This window comes from Musca autumnalis, unplaced genomic scaffold (genome assembly GCF_047663935.1).
Source record: "Musca autumnalis isolate F117 unplaced genomic scaffold, ASM4766393v1 scaffold_4, whole genome shotgun sequence".
NCBI classification, from domain to species: Eukaryota; Metazoa; Arthropoda; class Insecta; order Diptera; family Muscidae; genus Musca; species Musca autumnalis.
The window spans coordinates 21,009,758-21,027,948 of record NW_027411977.1 but is presented as its reverse complement, the minus strand read 5'-3'; the positions used below and the strand labels follow the sequence as shown (position 1 = coordinate 21,027,948).

Below are 18,191 nucleotides of genomic sequence, written 5' to 3'. Positions count from 1 at the left end.
TCTGTGTGATGTTGCTCCCTAAGGACCAATTGAGTAGTTGATGAATAACAATTGCATTATAATTTATTTTATATTATAATTGTATTATAATTGCAGTGAATGGGTTCTACCCAAGCATCAACAGATAGATAGCAGGGAGAGGATTCGAAACTCTGTCTGGACAATATGACATGTTTCAGTGGTGGGTAATATACGTATCTAGGTATGGTTTAAGAGCCTTTATATCTCATAACAAACCTCAGCTTAGCTTAAATCATTTATAAGAGGTTGGCGTTAATGATATGGCCCTTCTATAATTGAGCTAAAATTGGCAGAACTACCCCCTACATAGAGGGAAAAAAGTCGATTCAAAATCAACACCGTATGGTGTCATTTTTTTAAGCTGTCCACGAATTGTGTCAATATGAGCACAAGCGAGCTCAATTTTTAATATTTCGACCACAATCATGCTCACTTTGACCATGGTACATTGTCAATTCTCAAAACCGTTGACACCATCTCGTTGTCAAATTGACAACGGCGTACTCATTTCGATGACAAGCGGTGTTGATACACTATCGACAATGGATGTGGTCAGTTTAACCACATATGGTGTCATTTTTATACCCTCAGCCTTTAGGCTAAAGAGGGTATTTACACTTTGATACGACCAAAAATGTGCCTCATCGAAATAATGGTTTTAGACCCCAAGTATGTTTGTACGATATCCGTTTCAGACAATTTTGAGTAGATCTAACAATGTCCGTCCGTCTGTCTGACTGTCTGGCTGGCTGGTGCTCACGATAACTCTCGAACGGATCAATCGATTCGGTTCAAATTTTAGGTATCGACATATTTTGTCCAGATACGATTTAAGTTCGAAGATGAGCCATATAGGTCCACTCCTTCAGGTACCTCCCCCACAAATGTTCAAAAATTGTCGCAAAACTTGTGCGCACGATAACTCTTGTAGGGAATAACCGATTTGGTCCATACTTTGCACATCGTGTAATTTCTACCAAACTTAGATGAGGTTCCAATATGGACTCAATCGGTCCACTGCTTCGGGTACCTCCCACACAAAATTTTGGATAAGTTCACTTTAAACCCTGCTATTCAATCACTTTGATTTTTGTTGAGGTGACTTACATTCGCTGCCTCAATTACGATGGTAAACGTTTTTTCAGGGGCAAGTCCATACTGCTTGAGAAAACAGCCCGAAGGGTGTAAAAAACCCCTATGGCACCCCCATGGTCCATATCGGTCCATTCCTTTAAGTATCTTTCCCGCAAAATTTTTGAACTTTAATCCTAATCAACATTTTTGTCGGTTCATGCGACTAAAATTTTGAAACCCTCTAAATACATAGGTTTTTTGTGAAAAAAGTGTTTCAATTTTCACAGGCTGAGGGTATATCTCTGTCGGCAAAGCCGACTGATACTTTTTTACTTGTTTCTCTGGGTGTATACTTGTAAAAAGTTCGGCTAGGGGTCCCAAAAATTCTTGTGGACCAATAATCATACCGATATCTTTACATCTAGATAGATACTAGATATGTATGGGTGTAGTATATTTTTGTTTCGTTTCGCAGATCATGGTCCAAAGCTTTGGCATTGAAATCCAAAAGATGTGCGATAAAAAAATGTTAACTAATATTACCCCCCGCTGCAGTAGTAGATGTGACCTTCAAAGCACGAAAATGTTATCTTATCAAACTTTTGTTTTTCTATTTTTCGGGTAAATGCGTCAGTATTTGAAAACAGCAACAAATGCACGACTCATTTTTGCATTTTGTTTTGAGTGGTTTAATGAAATGACATCACGCTGAGAATGTAAGGAACATAGGTTCGGTGTATAATCAAAGAGAATTAAAAAAACGCAATTTCTGGTCCATAACAAGATAATTATCTGCTTGCGCAATACATATGCACGGGTAGTATCAATGTTTGTGTTTGTTTTTAAACTAAAGTAGCATCTGCTGCTATCTATATGCTATATAGAAGGCGTCGGGACATCTATTGGAAGACCTCTGGTCTTCTATAGAGAGACATCGGATTTTCTATTGGAAACCCCAATTCTTCCATACCAGGACTTATGTTCTCTTATTAGAAGACTCCTGTTGTCATATAGGAACACCGCTGGTCCCTATAAGAAGACCTTTGGTTTTCCATAGACTAACATCTGGCCTTTTATAGGACTACCTCTGGTCTTCTATAGGTAGATCCCTCCTATCTTCTATAGAAAGACCCTGGTCTTGCGGCTTTTTATAGAACGACCTCTGGTCTTTTATAGGATCTCCTATAGAGAAAAATCTGGTCTTCTATAGTAAAATAGGAATACTGATGGGCTTCTAAAGGAAGACCTCTGTTGTTCTATAGGAAGATCTTTGTTCTTCTATAAGAGGACGTCTGTTCTTCTATAGGAAGACCTCTGGTCTTCTATAAGAGGACCTCTGGTCTTCTATAAGAGGACCTCTGGTCTTCTATAGGAAGACCTCTGGTCTTCTATAGCAACACATCTGGTCTTCTATAGGAAGACCTCTGGTCTTCTATAGGAAGAACTCTGGTCTTCTATAGGAAGACCTCTGGTCTACTATAGGAAGACCTCTGGTCTTCTATAGGAAGACCTCTGGTCTTCTATAGGAAGACCTCTGGTCTTCTATAGCAGCACATCTGGTCTTCTATAGGAAGACCTCTGGTCTTCTATAGGAAGAACTCTGGTCTTCTATAGGAAGAACTCTGGTCTTCTATAGGAAGACCTCTGGTCTTCTATAAGAAGACCTCTGGTCTTCTATAAGAGGACCTCTGGTCTTCTATAAGAGGACCTCTGGTCTTCTATAGGAAGACCTCTGGTATATTATAAGAAGACCTCCGGTCTTCTATAGCAAGACCTCTGGTCTTATAGACCTCTGGTCTTCTATAGCAACACATCTGGTCTTCTATAGGAAGACCTCTGGTATTTTATAAGAAGACCTCTGGCCTTCTATAGGAAGACCTCTGGTCTTCTATAGGATGACCTCTGGTCTTCTTTAGGAAGACCTCCGGTCTTCTATAAGAGGACCTCTGGTCGTCTATAAGAGGACCTCTGGTCTTCTATAGGAAGACCTCTGGTCTTCTTTAAGAAGACCTCTGGTCTTCTATAAGAGGACCTCTGGTCTTCTTTAGGAAGACCTCTGGTCTTCTTTAGGAAGACCTCTGGTCTTCTATATGAAGACCTCTGGTCTTTTATAGGAAGAACTCTGGTATTCTATAAGAAGACCTCTGGTCTTCTATAGGAAGACCTCTGGTCTTCTATAAGAAGACCTCTGGTATTTTATAAGAAGACCTCTGATCTTCTATAGCAAGACCTCTGGTCTTCTATAGGAAGAACTCTGGTCTTCTATAGGAAGAACTCTGGTATTTTATAAGAAGACCTCTGGTCTTCTATAGCAAGACATCTGGTCTTCTATAGGAAGACCTCTGGTCTTCTTTAGGAAGATCTCTGTTCTTCTATAAGAAGAACTCTGGTTTTCTATAAGAAGACCTCTGGTCTTCTATAGGAAGACCTCGGGTCTACTATAGAAAGACCTCTGGTCTTCTATAGGAAGACCTCTGGTCTTCTATAGGAAGACCTCTGGTCTTCTATAGGAAGACCTCTGGTCTTCTATAGGAAGACCTCTGGTCTTCTATAGGAAGATCTCTGGTCTTCTATAAAAAGACCTCTGTTATTCAATAAGAAGAAAACTGGTCTTCTATAGGACGACCTCTGGTCTTCTATAGGAAGACCTCTGGTCTTCTATAGGAAGACCTCTGGTCTTCTATGAGAAGACCTCTGGTCTTCTATGAGAAGTCCTCTGGTCTTCTATGAGAAGTCCTCTGGTCTTCTATGAGAATACCTCTGGTCTTCTATGAGAAGACCTCAGGTCTTCTATGAGAAGACCTCTGGTCTTCTATAAAAACTCTGGTTTTCTATAGGAAGACCTCTGGTCTTCTGTAGGAAGACCTCTGGGCTTCTATAAAAACTCTGCTTTTCTATAGGAAGACCTCTGGTCTTCTATAGAAAGACCTCTGGTTTTCGATAGCAAGACCTCTGTTCGTCTTTAGGAAGACCTCTGGTCTTCTATAGGAAGACCTTTAAGAAGACCTCTGGTTTTATATAGGAAGGCTTGTAGTCTTCTATAGCAAGACCTCTGGTCTTCCATAAGAAGACCTCTGGTTTTCTATAAGAAGACCTCTGGTTTTCTATAAGAAAACTTCTGGTCTACTATAGGAAGACCTCTGGTATTCTATAGGAAGACCTCTGGTCTTCTATAGGAAGGCCTCTGGTCTTCTATAGGAAGACCTCTGGTCTTCTATAGGAAGACCTCTGGTCTTCTATAAAAACTCTGGTTTTCTATAGGAAGACTTCTGGTCTTCTATAGAAAGACCTCTGGTCTTCTATAAGAAGACCTCTGGTCTTCTATAGGAAGACCTCTGTTCTTCTATAGGAAGACCTCTGTTCTTCTACAGGAAGACCTCTGTTCTTCTATAGGAAGACCTCTGTTCTTCTATAGGAAGACCTCTGTTCTTCTATAGGAAGACCTCTGCTCTTCTACAGGAAGACCTCTGGTCTTCTATAAGAAGGCCTCTGGTCTTCTATAAGAAGGCCTCTGGTCTTCTATAGGAAGACCTCTGGTCTTCTATAGGAAGACCTCTGGTCTTCTTTAGGAAGACCTCTGGTCTTCTATAGGAAGACCCCTGGTCTTCTATAGGAAGACCTCTGTTTTTCTATAGGAAGACCTCTGTTCCTCTATAGGAAGACCTCTGTTCTTCTATAAGAAGACCTCTGGTCTTCTATAAGAAGACCTCTGGTCTTCTATAGGAAGACCTCTGGTCTTCTATAGGAAGTTCTCTGGTTTTCTATAAGGAGACCTATGGTCTTTTACAAGAAGACCTCTGGTCTTCTACAAGAAGACCTCTTCCGTTCTTCTATAGGAAGACCTCTGGTCTTCTATAAGAAGACCTCTTCAATAAGAAGACCTCGGGTCTTCTATAGGAAGACCTCTGGTCTTAAATAAGAAGACCTCTGGTCTTTTATATGAAGACCTCTGGTCTTCTATAAGAAGACCTCTGGTCTTCTATAAGAAGACCTCTGGTCTTCTATAAAACTCCGGTCTTCTATAGGAAGACCTATGGTCTTTTATAGGAACATATCTGTTCTTCTATAAGAAGACCTCTTCAATAAGAAGACCTCGGGTCTTCTATAGGAAGACCTCTGGTCTTATATAAGAAGACCTCTGGTCTTTTATATGAAGACCTCTGGTCTTCTATAGCAAGACCTCTGGTCTTCTATAAGAAGACCTCTGGTCTTCTATAAGAAGACCTCTGGTCTTCTGTAAAACTCCGGTCTTCTATAGGAAGACCTATGGTCTTTTATAGGAACTTATCTGTTCTTCTATAGGAAGACCTCTGTTCTTCTATAGGAAGACCTCGGGTCTTCTACAGTAAGACCTCTGCTCTTCTTTAGGAAGACCTCTGGTCTTCTTTAGGAAGACCTCTGGTTTTCTATAGTAAGACATCTGGTCTTCTATAGGAGGACCGTTCCAATTCCCCTATTGCCGAATTGCAAAATTATTTAACAATATTTTGTTTGTTTTTTCTTATCTTGTGCACTCCAACTTATGGATGTTTCTATGTCAGTGTGTTGTTTATATGCACACCGGTGACGGTGGCTAGCTTCAGCCCTCACCCATATCATATGAGTATATTATGAATGTTCGATTCAATTCGTCTAATGTTTCTTCAGGTAATGCAACAACGTAAATAATTGGCATTGCCGATAATGAAAGTGAAATTCATTTTAGAATATTTTTCTGCGCTAACCTTGAATTTATATCAGCTGCGAATGGTAAACGATTAGAGTTCATTGATTTTGGTTGAATCGATAGATATGCATATGAAATTATAGGTTAGTACATAGGTGTGTAGTTTCTAACAGGTGAAGTTATTTAAAAACGAAAGATACATACAGGTTGCAGCATTTAAAAGAAAGTTGAAAATTGTTTTGGTTTATAGTTATTAGAGAAAATTGTCCCGAAGCCAAAGACGCTCTAAAGAGCTTGAGGTATATCGACTCCAACAATTATAGTCAGAACATGGTCAACCCATGGAGGTTGAGTCTGGTTCGGAGAGTCTTTATCATAAGCTTAAAGGTCTAGGTACATAAACGACTGACATTCTGGTAACGAGACTAAAAGCCATTTCTGACAAAGGGCAACCTAGTTCTAAATTGTCTCTGACATTTAGCAGTCTTTTATCAGAAATTACTTAAGCAAGATGGCCATTCTCCTTAAAGGCAACGACGCTCTAATGAGCTCTAAACACCTCAACTCCGACCATTAGAGCTTGAATCTACAACCTTGGTCAGGACCCTTTTCTCTGCGCCTAAGAAAATCTGAAATATTGAAATCATTTTGAAGAATCTAAATAACCAACAATAATTTCCATTATAGATATACCCAATACAATGTTGGGCGCTAATAAATTGTTGCCGCTACTGATGGTGATGATGGTGGTGGTGGCGGAATATTGCAATTCTCACGTAGCAGCAACAACTGTTTAACAACAATAATAATAACAATATTTTAAATAAAATGTATTTAATATTATTCACTTATCTACATACATATGTACATATGAATATTTCTTAAAATGTATTTTATTGTTGATTTTGTATAAATTTTTATTATAATTGTTGTTGCTGTAGTTTTATTAGTTGCGTTGTCGCCGTCGTCGTTGTTCAATTATGGCAAATTATAACAATAACAAACAATTAAATGAAACAGTAATGAAACCGAACAAATGAACGAAGTACAAATCAACAGCTACAAGCAGCGGCTTCTCAACTTCCAGAATTTGGACGATGTACGGCAGAACGAACGACGGAACGTTGCTATTTGCAATTTGTTGCTGATGCGAGTTTAAATTTCAGCTGAATTTGAGTAACGACAGTAACAAAAAAATGCCGAAATAATTTCAATATCACCACCACCTCGCCAAACACATGCCGCTTCTCATTTAACAAACTGATGAATTGCTACTGTTGTTGTTGTTGTTGTCGGTTTTTATTTATTTTCATCCAAAAAATAATAAAAAAATTTCAATGTGAAGGTCACCATCACTTAAACAATGACAAAACACCAATTAAATGCCTTCTATATTCGGCCATGCCGCTGCCGCTCTTATTGTTATTATTTTTTATGGCTGGCTGTCGTTTTTACTTCTGTCATCCACCAAATTAAATGTGCGGTTTCAAAGCGAAAACGCATTTTTGGCGATTTTATTATCAGTCATTGGTGATAGTGGTGAGAATAATCGATACTTTGATTTATTTTTTAAAGACAGAGGAATATTTGAAGTATTAGGGAGAGAGATAAAGAGTGGGAGAAATAAGATTTTCCGTAGATCCCCAGAAGAGAATAAACGTGGATTTTTTAAGATATTCATTTACTTTGAATTATTCCATTTGCAATTCGAATTATTCTACACCTTTTTCAGATTTCGAGAATTCCATTTGTAATTCGTAACATTTTATTTGTAATTCGAGAATTCCATTTGTAATTCGAAACATTTCAATTGTAATTCGAATTATTCCATTTGAAATTCGAATTATTCTATTTGTAATTCGAATTATTCCATTTGTAATTCGAATTATGCCATTTGAAATTGGAATTATTCTATTTGTAATTCGAATTATTCTATTTGTATATCGTATTATTACATTTTTAATTCGAATTGTTTTATTTGTAATTCGAATTATTCCATTTGAAATTCGAATTATTTAATTTGTAATTCGAATTATTCTATTTGTTATTTCAATCGGAATAATTCGAATTACAAATAGAACAATTCAAATTACAAATAGAATAATTCGAATTACAAATAGAATAATTCGAATTACAAATAGAATAATTCGAATTTCAAATGGAATAATTCGAATTACAATTGAAATGTTTCGAATTACAAATGGAATAATTCGAATTACAAATAGAACAATTCGAGTTACAAATAAAATAATTCAAATTAAAAATAGAATAATTCGAATTTCAAATGAAATAATTCGAAATACAAATGGAATAATACGAATTTCAAATGGAGTAACTCGAATTACAAATGGAATAATTCGAATTACAAATAGATTAATTCGAATTACAAATGGAATAATACGAATTACAATTTAAATGTTTCGAATTACAATGGAATTCTCGATTTACAAATAAAATGTTACGAATTACAAATGGAATTCTCGAAATCTGAAAAAGGTGTAGAATAATTCGAATTTCAAATGGAGTAATTCGAATTACATATGGAATAATTCGAATTACAAATGAAATGTTACGTATTACAAGTAGAATGTTTCGAATTACATGTGAAAAAGGTGTATTTGTAATTCGAACTATTCAATTTGTAATTTGAATTATTTCATTTGAAATTTGAATTGCTTCATTTGTAATTTGAATTATTCCATTTGTAATTCGAATTATTCCATTTGTAATTCGTATTATTTCATTTGTATTATTCTATTTGTAATTCGAATTATTTAATTTGAAATGCGACTTATTCCATTTGTAATTCGAATTATTTTATTTGTAATTCGAATTATCCAATTTGAAATTCGAAATACAAATGGAATAATTCGAATTACAAATGGAATAATTCGAATTACAAATAAAATAATTCGAATTACAAATAAAATAATACGAATTACAAATAAAATAATTCGATTTACAAATCGAAAATAATACGAATTTCAAATGAAATAATTCAAATTACAAATGTAATAATTCGAATTACAATTGAAATGTTTCAAATTACAAATGGAATTCTCGAATTACATCTTAAAAAGGTGTAATTATTTTTGTTACGAATTTCAAATAAAATAATTGGAATTACAAATGGAATAATTGGAATTACTAATGGAATAATTCGGATTTCAAATGGAATAATTCGAATTACAAAGAGAATGATTCGAATTACAAATTGTATAATTCGAATTACAAATGGAATAATTCGAATTTCAAACGGAATAATTCGAATTACTAATGGAATAATTCGAATTACAAATGGAATAAGTCGAATTTCAAATGGAATAATTCGAATTACAAATGGAATAATTCGAATTACAAATGGACTTATCGAATTACAAACGAAATGTTACGAATTACAAATAAAATGTTTCGAATAACATCTGAAAAAGGTGTATACGTGTGGTGGTTAAAACACGTCGTTCGGACTATATGGCGGTCCACTCCTTCGGGTATCTCCCACACAAAATTTCAGAACAGTTCAGTTTGGGACCTGCTCTCGAATCGCTTTGATTGTAGATGTAACAACTTGTCCATACTTCCTGAGAAAATTGTCCGAAAGTTTAAAAAACCCCTATGGCACCGTGTGGAGTGGTTGGAGCGCACGATAACTCTCGAACGGATCAGCAGATTCGGTCTAAAATTTGGCGTTCATAATATTTTGTCCAAATTTAGTTTAAGCTCGAAGATAGACCATATTGGTCCACTCCTTAAGGTACCTCCCCCACAAAAGTATGAAAATGTTCGGAAAAATTGTGCGCAAGATAATTCTTGAACGGAGTAACCGATTTGGTCCATACTTTTCGTATCGTAATATCTCTACGGGACATAGATCAGGTTCGAATATGACTATATATAGGTTCACTCCTTCGAGTACTTCCCACACAATATTTATGAAGAGTGCAGTTTAAGGCCTGCTCTCAAATCGTGTTGCTTCTTTTTGGACTTCGAAACCGTTTGTGTTTTTGTTGTAACAACTTGTATTAGCTTCCCCATTACGACGGTACATGTTTTTCAGGTGCAAGTCCTTACTTCTTGAAATATAGGCCCAAAAGCTCCAAAAAAGCCTGCCGGCAGCAAAAAGATACGATAACCCTCGAAGTCTCCCTTCGAGGGACCGATTTGGTCCAAACATTGTACATCGTATTATATAGACGTCAGAAATATTGTGTGTTACTTCTTTTCTTTAGGTCCGAGGCTGAGAGTTCTGTCGGCCATGCCGACTGATACTCTTTTACTTGTTCGAATATGGACTATATCGGTCAATACCTTCGGGTACTTCCCACAAAAAAATTCGGATAAAGTAAAGTTTAAGAGCTCCTCTCGGATCGTTTTGAATTTTTTTCAGAAGGTTCTCATTTCGGCCCCCTACGACAGTACAATTTTTTTTAGTGGCAGGTCTATACTTCATGATTTTTTTTGAATTTTTTCAGAAGGTTCTCTTTGCGGCCCCCAACGACAGTACAATTTTTTTTCGGTGACAGGTCTATACTTCCTGAGATAATGGCTTAAAAGCTCTGAGAAACATTGATGGCACCAAATAAAATGGCAAATTCACAAGATAATTTTCGCAGGGAGTTTCTGATTGGTCCAAACTTTGCGCATCGTATTATTTCATCTAGTCAGGTATGAGGTTGGAATATGGACTATATTCCAGGTATATATCGTGTTCAAATATGGACTATATCGATCCATACCTTAAGGTACTTCCCACAAAAAATTCGGATAAAGTGAAGTTTAAGAGCTCTTCTCGGATCGTTTTGAATTTTTTCAGAAGGTTCTCATTGCGGCCCCTTACGACAGTACAATTTTTTTCGGTGACAGGTCTATACTTCCTGGGATAATGGCCTAAAAGCTCTGAGAAACATTGAAGCCACCAACTAAAATGGCAAATTCACAAGATAAATTTTGCAGGGAGTTTCTGATTGTGCATCGTATTATTTCATCTAGTCAGGTATGAGGTTGGAATATGGATTTTGGCAACATGTTTTGACGTCACTGTCACTGACGTCCATCGTTTCTCCTGGGTCAGTCCATCTCCTCATAATCACATTAGCAGAATGCCTGATTTCCTTTCAGAGATCGGCCCAACCTTTCTAATGTTCGGATATCTCTATATATATATCTGCTGGTCGAAAAAACATAATAAGATCAATTTTCCCGCGTCGGGATTAGCAAATGAGCGTGCCAACACCAATGACCTCAGAGTCAAGGAGCTGAAAGTTAACAGGTTGGTCGGTGGGCATAAGCGTAAAAAGTGGCTAAATCATCTGAAGAGTTGCAACATTGGATCTGCAATAAAATGATACCCTCGAACCCTGGGAAAAAGGAAGATAGAACCTCATTTACACTGACTGATCCGAAGAGTTGCCCAAGGTATTTTAATCGACAGTTTATCGAGCACCCCAGGAGTGACGAAGCGAAGAGAACAGTACTACGTCGCATCAGATCTCTTCCTGCCGAGAAGGAATGACACTAGCAACCATTAGGAAGGCTAAATTATCCAAAGTGTCGGGTCTTGATGAGCCCACCAAAGTTCTCAAGGGGAGCCGGAATAAAATGATACTCTCGAACCCTGAGAAGAAGCTAGATAGAACCTCACACTGACTGATACGAAGAGTTGCCCCAAGTCATTTTAATTGACAGTTTGTCGAGCACCCTAGCAGTGACAGGGCGAAGAGAACAGTACTACGTCGCATTAGATCGCTTCCTCCCGAAGAGGAATGGGAGATGTTGCAAGTGTCATTAGAAACACTAAATCAGCAAGTGTTGGGCCTTGTTAGGCCCACCAAAATTCTCAACCTTTCGCTAGACACCCATATCGTGCCCGAATTCTGAAAATGGGCAGAATAGTCCCGCCGCTGAAGCCAGACAAGGCCAAGGTGAATTATTCAGACCGATTTTGTTTTTGTCACCCGTAGCAAGGACTCTTGAGGTTTTACTCCTGAACTCTAGTGGGCGAGTTACTCTAAGGCGAAGGCCGATACGGTTCATTTCTGAAATAAAACTACATTTGAACAGAATATTATGAGATCCAAAGTTTGGACGGTTGCTTCGTTCAAAAGATGAAGCTCGTACCATTTGGTACGAACAAAATTTTAAGAAGGTCAAATTTTGAACCGAATCGGCTGAACCGCTCGATAGTTGACGTGCGCTCCAGCCACTACACATGGAGCCATTGGACTTTTTACAGCTCTCGGGATTTTTTCTCAGGAAGTATTGCCTTGCCCCTGTTAAAACTTGTACCGTCTGGGGGAAGCGAACAAAGATCACAGCTAATCGAGAGCAGGCCTTAAACAGCATTTTTCCGACATTTTGTGTGGGAGGTAGCCGAAAAAGTTGGCATATATAGTCAATATTCGAACCTGATCTGTGTCTCGTAGAAATATTACGATGTGCAAAGTGTAGACCAAATCGGTTACTCCCTTCAAAAGTTATCGTGGGCACAATTTTTCCGAACATTTTCGAACTTTTGTGGGGGAACTTGCCGACAAAAATGTAGATTAGGATTAAAGTTCAAAAGTGTTGCGGAGGAGGTACTAGAAGGCATGGACCGACATGGTTCATTATGGAAGGGCATCTTATTTTGGGAGTCATATTGTTTCGATAGATATCGCGCCCTCTAGATATGGCGCCCCCTTTTGGACCAGTATGCCAGGAAGCATTAACTTGTCCAGGGAAAACATATTATCGCTGTAAACAGGACCACAACGAACAGCATCAGTATACATTTCCGAAGGATCTTCGAACAGACCTTAAAGTGCACTTAGACACAAATGTTCAACTTTTGTGGGAGAGGTACCCTAAGGAGAGGACCGATATGGGACAATATAGAAGTTAAACTAAATTTGGACAAAATATTAGGAGATCCAAAGTTTTGAGCAAATTGGTTGTCTAGTTCAAGAGATATCGTGCATACCATTTTAGTGACATTTTTTAAAGTTGTGGACCCGACAGAATAGGACGAAGGCCAAATTTTGAACCAAATCGGCAGATCCGTTCGAGAGTTATGGTCCAACCACTACACATGGTGCCATAGGGTATTTTTTTACATCTTTCGGACTATTCTCTCAGGAAGTATGGATTTGCCCATGATTAAACTTCTACCGTCGCCATGGAGAGAACGAATACAAGTTGTTAAAAGAAAAATCAAAGCGACTCAAGAGCAGCTCCTAAACTGAACTTTTCTGAAATTTTGTGTGGGGGGTACCCGAAGGAGTGGACCGATAGAGTCTATATTAGAACCTCTGGTGGAAATATCACGATGTGCAAAGTATCTACCAAATCGGTAACTCCCTTCAAGAGTTATCGTGTGGTGGAGGTACCTGAAGGAGTGAACCGATATGGCTCACCTTTGAACTTAAACTAAGTTTGGACAAAATATTACGAAAAGTCAAATTTTGGACCGAGTGGTTCTGTAGGCCCTTTCTATGAAAGAAAGTGTGCTTCTATAGGCCCTTTATATGAAAGAAAGGTACTTCTATAGACCCTTTATATGAAAGAAAGGATGCTTCGATAGACCCTTTCTGAAAGAAAATGACGCTTCGATAGACCCTTTACAAAATCGAGCGGTAGTCCAATAGATTTTTTGGGAGGACTCTAAGAGTTTTTAGGAAGACCAAAAGAGGATAAATAATACAATTTCCTTGCATCCACCATGAAGCTAACAGTTGTGCCCAGCCTGCACTCGAAGGGTCTGCGATTCAATCTCTAATCAGAACACCAAAATTTTCGGAGGTGGCAAATCACTTCAGTGTAATGTCGGCTGCTAGCATTTCCTTAGTATTTCAGCCATGAAAAACTTTTTTACAGGTGTTGTCGTAAGAACCGCCGCACAGTGGTCGAAATCACTGATCTAGCGGCGCGAATTTAATAACTTGCAAACGAATGGAGATATGATTCTGAAATTTTGCACAAACTCAGTCTGAGTCCGTGGGTAATAATGGGCTAAATATGAACAACATAGGCTAATATTTTAGTATAGCCGCCATATAACGGTACCTCCTGATTTTCGGTATTTTGAAAATTTTATCCACACTACAACTTCCAAATAAGTTGTACTTTGGTACTTAGGATTTCTAGTGGTTACTAAACTTTTCCACCAGAAATTCTGGACAAAGGTCCACGTTTCGGTATAGGCCCCTTGGTAGGGTCCCCTACCGATTTTCAGTATTTTAGGGGATTTAAGCTAAATTTTCCGACCAATTTAGGTGTAATTTTTGGTATTTTGAGGATTTAAGCTACATTTTCCATGCATTTATCAGCAAAAGTTGCGCCTAGTTACAGCCATAATTTTGGTTATTCAGCATCTAGGAGGTCCAATTTAATTTGCTCAGGCCCCAAACAAATTTTTTAATTTAATTTAAAAATAAACTTTGTTTAGTTTAGTTTTATTAAGTATTTATTTAACAATTAAAAAAATATGAAGATAGAACATTTTTTGAACATTTTTCTTAAAATCTGATGCAGGAACACTTCTTGCATTGGATAGTGCATAGCTGAGATAACATTTACAACAACAACAATCTAAAAAAATGTTAGTCAGCAGAGTGGATGTAATCGATACAATGGAAAACATTTCGCAATTTTATAGTTTGATTTTCTTACTTTCGCGCCGCTAGATCAGTAATTTCGACCAGTGTGCGCCGTTCGGACTCTGGATAAGATGTCGGTCCCATATCATTGAGCCAATATGAATCGGGGTGCATTCATTGATATGAGTAAAGCCTCAATATAGAAAATTTGTAAGCTTTCACTTTTTGCTCCCGCTGATGGTCTTCTCCCCTCAACCAAATGCTAACAAAGTAGGGGGAAATATTTCCTGTGTTCTCGGTTTTTTTTTCAGGACAAAAGTAAACGCTTTTATTGTGGTAAGCCAAATCCAACCAAATTTGGAAATACAAGGAAAATCAGCAAAAGTGGCCTGGTGTACCAGTGGCTAAGTAAGTGAGTATTCAAGTATTCCAAGCAACCAAAGAAGATAAAACTGGAGTTCTGGCTTGGGTAGCTGCAGCATTTTTTTTAAGAAAAACCAGGCGAATTACTGGTTTTCTTAATGTGGCATATCATAGCACTAAAGACGTCCAGTACAGTCATAAAAGTGTTTATAGGCACATACCACAGCAAATGCCCGCCCCCTGCCACCCTCTCATTTTGTGCTCGTCTTTCACATATACTACATAATCACATGTGGCAAAAAGCTACTAAAAATTGTTGTTTAACCAGTCTAGAAGAAGAAGAAAAAAACAACATTTATTAGCAGTCACCATTACAGCCGCTTCTCTACGACATGTACATTGCAACAAACGTGTAACGTAATCACCTGCAATACATGCTATGTTGCAGCAGCAGTAATTTACTTTCATTGCTATTTCGTCATAAGCGTTTTTCTTCTAGTTTTTCTTGTGTATCACATGAACATGATCGTCATCCTCAGCTTCAACAACAACAACTATGTTAGTTGAAGTTGTTTCACTTCTTTTGGTGGGGTAAACAACTACTGCCGCATCCATACCACAGCTATGGCAGGCAGAATTACTGGCTGGAGTTGATTGTTTGCAGCATTAGATCATGGTTTGACCATAAATTGCATGTTGCACGTTTTTGTTTTTCCGGTTCTTTTCCATACTTGTCGTGGATGATTGTTGTTTCTTGCTTTTTCGTTTTTTTTTTTCCTTCTAAACTTTCCCTGTCTTTGAAAGTAAGAATCTGCTGGATGGTGCTGGGGTTTTGATGCAATTTCATGCCATGCTAAGGTTGTTGTTGCACAATCACAGCATAACACTCTACAATTTTGTGTAATTTTCTAAACATGTCTGTCTGTTTCTCTGCCTGTCCCCCCCCTCTTCTTAGCCTGCCTATCTGCCCGGCTTGGTCTGTCCGTCCATCCATTTGTCTATTTGGGGATTGCATGCAACAGCCAAAGACATGTAGCAACGAAGCTTTGCTCCGCTTAGTTTATCGTCGACAGTCGATAGCTTGCGCAATATTCATGCCAACGTAACATATTAAGTGGTTTGGTTTAGCTATATAGGAGGAGGTAGCGGTGCACTTGGTGAGGAGTTTAGAAAATGGAAAAATCAAGTTAGATGTCTGTCTGGTCTGCAATTCGATTTCATGCCAATCTGTTTTCGTTTTTTATTTCATTTTACTCTTATTTCTTTTTGTGGTTGTTGTTGTTTGATATTAAACCACAAAGATGTCTAACCTCAGCATTATACCTGTTCGACTTAAATAGAATGTTGCGCATAAAGTGCAAGTGGTTGGATATTGGAGTTTATTAGAATATGTTTCTGAAGGAAGTTTAACAGCAGATCAAGTGGGGTTTTTTAAGATTTTAGGGAGTTTAATAGAGCCCGTGGATTTTTTAAACGATTTTAGGGAGGTTAATAGAACTCGTGGATTTTTAAAATGATTTTGGAAGTTTAGTAGAGTTTGCGGATTTTTTCAAATATTTTAGAGCGGTCGATAGGCCTCATGGATTTTTTAAAAGATTTTAGGGAGGTTAATAGAGCTCGTGGATTTTTTAAAACAGTTTAGGGAGGTTAAATGAGCTTGTGGATTTTTTAAAAGCTCGTGGATTTTTTTTAAAGATGTTGGGGAGTTCGATAGACCACGTGGATTTTTTAAAAGATTTTAGGGAGGTTAACAGAGCTCGTGGATTTTTTAAAAGATTTTAGGGAGGTTAACAGAGCTCGTGGATTTTTTAAAAGATTTTAGGGACCATAATAGAGCTCGTGGATTTTTTTAAAGGTTTTTGGGAGCTTAATAGAGCTCGTGGATTTTTTAAAAGATTTTAGGGAGGTTAATAGAGCTCGTGGATTTTTTAAACGATTTTAGGGAGGTTAACAGAGCTCGTGGATTTTTTAAAAGATTTTAGGGAGGTTAACAGAGCTCGTGGATTTTTTAAATGATTTTAGGGAGGTTAACAGAGCTCGTGGATTTTTTAAAAGATTTTAGGGAGGTTAACAGAGCTCGTGGATTTTTTAAAAGATTTTATGGAGGTTAACAGAGCTCGTGGATTTTTTAAAAGATTTTAGGGAGGTTAACAGAGCTCGTGGATTTTTTAAAAGATTTTTGGGAGCTTAATAGAGCTCGTGGATTTTTTAAAAGATTTTTGGGAGCTTAATAGAGCTCGTGGATTTTTTAAAAGATTTTAGGGAGGTTAACAGGGCTCGTGGATTTTTTAAAAGATTTTAGGGAGGTTAACAGGGCTCGTGGATTTTTTAAAAGATTTTAGGGAGGTTAACAGGGATCGTGGATTTTTTAAAAGATTTTAGGGAGGTTAACAGGGCTCGTGGATTTTTTAAAAGATTTTAGGGAGCTTAATAGAGCTCGTGGATTTTTTAAAAGATTTTTGGGAGCTTACTAGAGCTCGTGGATTTTTTAAAAGATTTTTGGGAGCTTACTAGAGCTCGTGGATTTTTTAAAAGATTTTAGGGAGGTTAACAGGGATCGTGGATTTTTTAAAAGATTTTAGGGAGGTTAACAGAGCTCGTGGATTTTTTAAAAGATTTTAGGGAGGTTAACAGAGCTCGTGGATTTTTTAAAAGATTTTAGGGAGGTTAACAGGGCTCGTGGATTTTTTAAAAGATTTTAGGGAGGTTAATAGAGCTCGTGGATTTTTTAAAAGATTTTAGGGAGCTTAATAGAGCTCGTGGATTTTTTAAAAGATTTTTGGGAGCTTAACAGAGCTCGTGGATTTTTTAAAAGATTTTTGGGAGCTTAACAGAGCTCGTGGATTTTTTAAAGGTTTTAGAAAGGTTAACAGAGCTCGTGGATTTTTTAAAAGATTTTTGGGAGCTTAATAGAGCTCGTGGATTTTTTAAAAGATTTTTGGGAGCTTAATAGAGCTCGTGGATTTTTTAAAAGATTTTTGGGAGCTTAATAGAGCTCGTGGATTTTTTAAAAGATTTTTGGGAGCTTAATAGAGCTTGTGGATTTTTTAAAAGATTTTTGGGAGCTTAATAGAGCTCGTGGATTTTTTAAAAGATTTTTGGGAGCTTAATAGAGGTCGTGGATTTTTTAAAAGATTTTTGGGAGCTTAACAGAGCTCGTGGATTTTTTAAAAGATTTTAGGGAGGTTAACAGAGCTCGTGGATTTTTTAAACGATTTTAGGGAGGTTAACAGAGCTCGTGGATTTTTTAAACGATTTTAGGGAGGTTAACAGAGCTCGTGGATTTTTTAAACGATTTTAGGGAGGTTAAAAGAGCTCGTGGATTTTTTAAACGATTTTAGGGAGGTTAACAGAGCTCGTGGATTTTTTAAAAGATTTTTGGTAGGATAATGGAGCTCGTGGATTTTTTAAACGATTTTTGGGAGGATAATGGAGCTCGTGGATTTTTTAAAAGATTTTAGGGAGGTTAAGAGGGCCCGTGGATTTTTTAAAAG

General features: G+C 37.4%; 1 protein-coding gene across 3 annotated transcripts in view; it reads right to left on the bottom strand.

Annotated features, from left to right (window-relative positions):
• Oatp74D (Organic anion transporting polypeptide 74D) overlaps positions 1 to 18,191 on the bottom strand; it is a 115,644-nt gene that overhangs the window by 15,054 nt on the left and 82,399 nt on the right. The window lies entirely within an intron of this gene.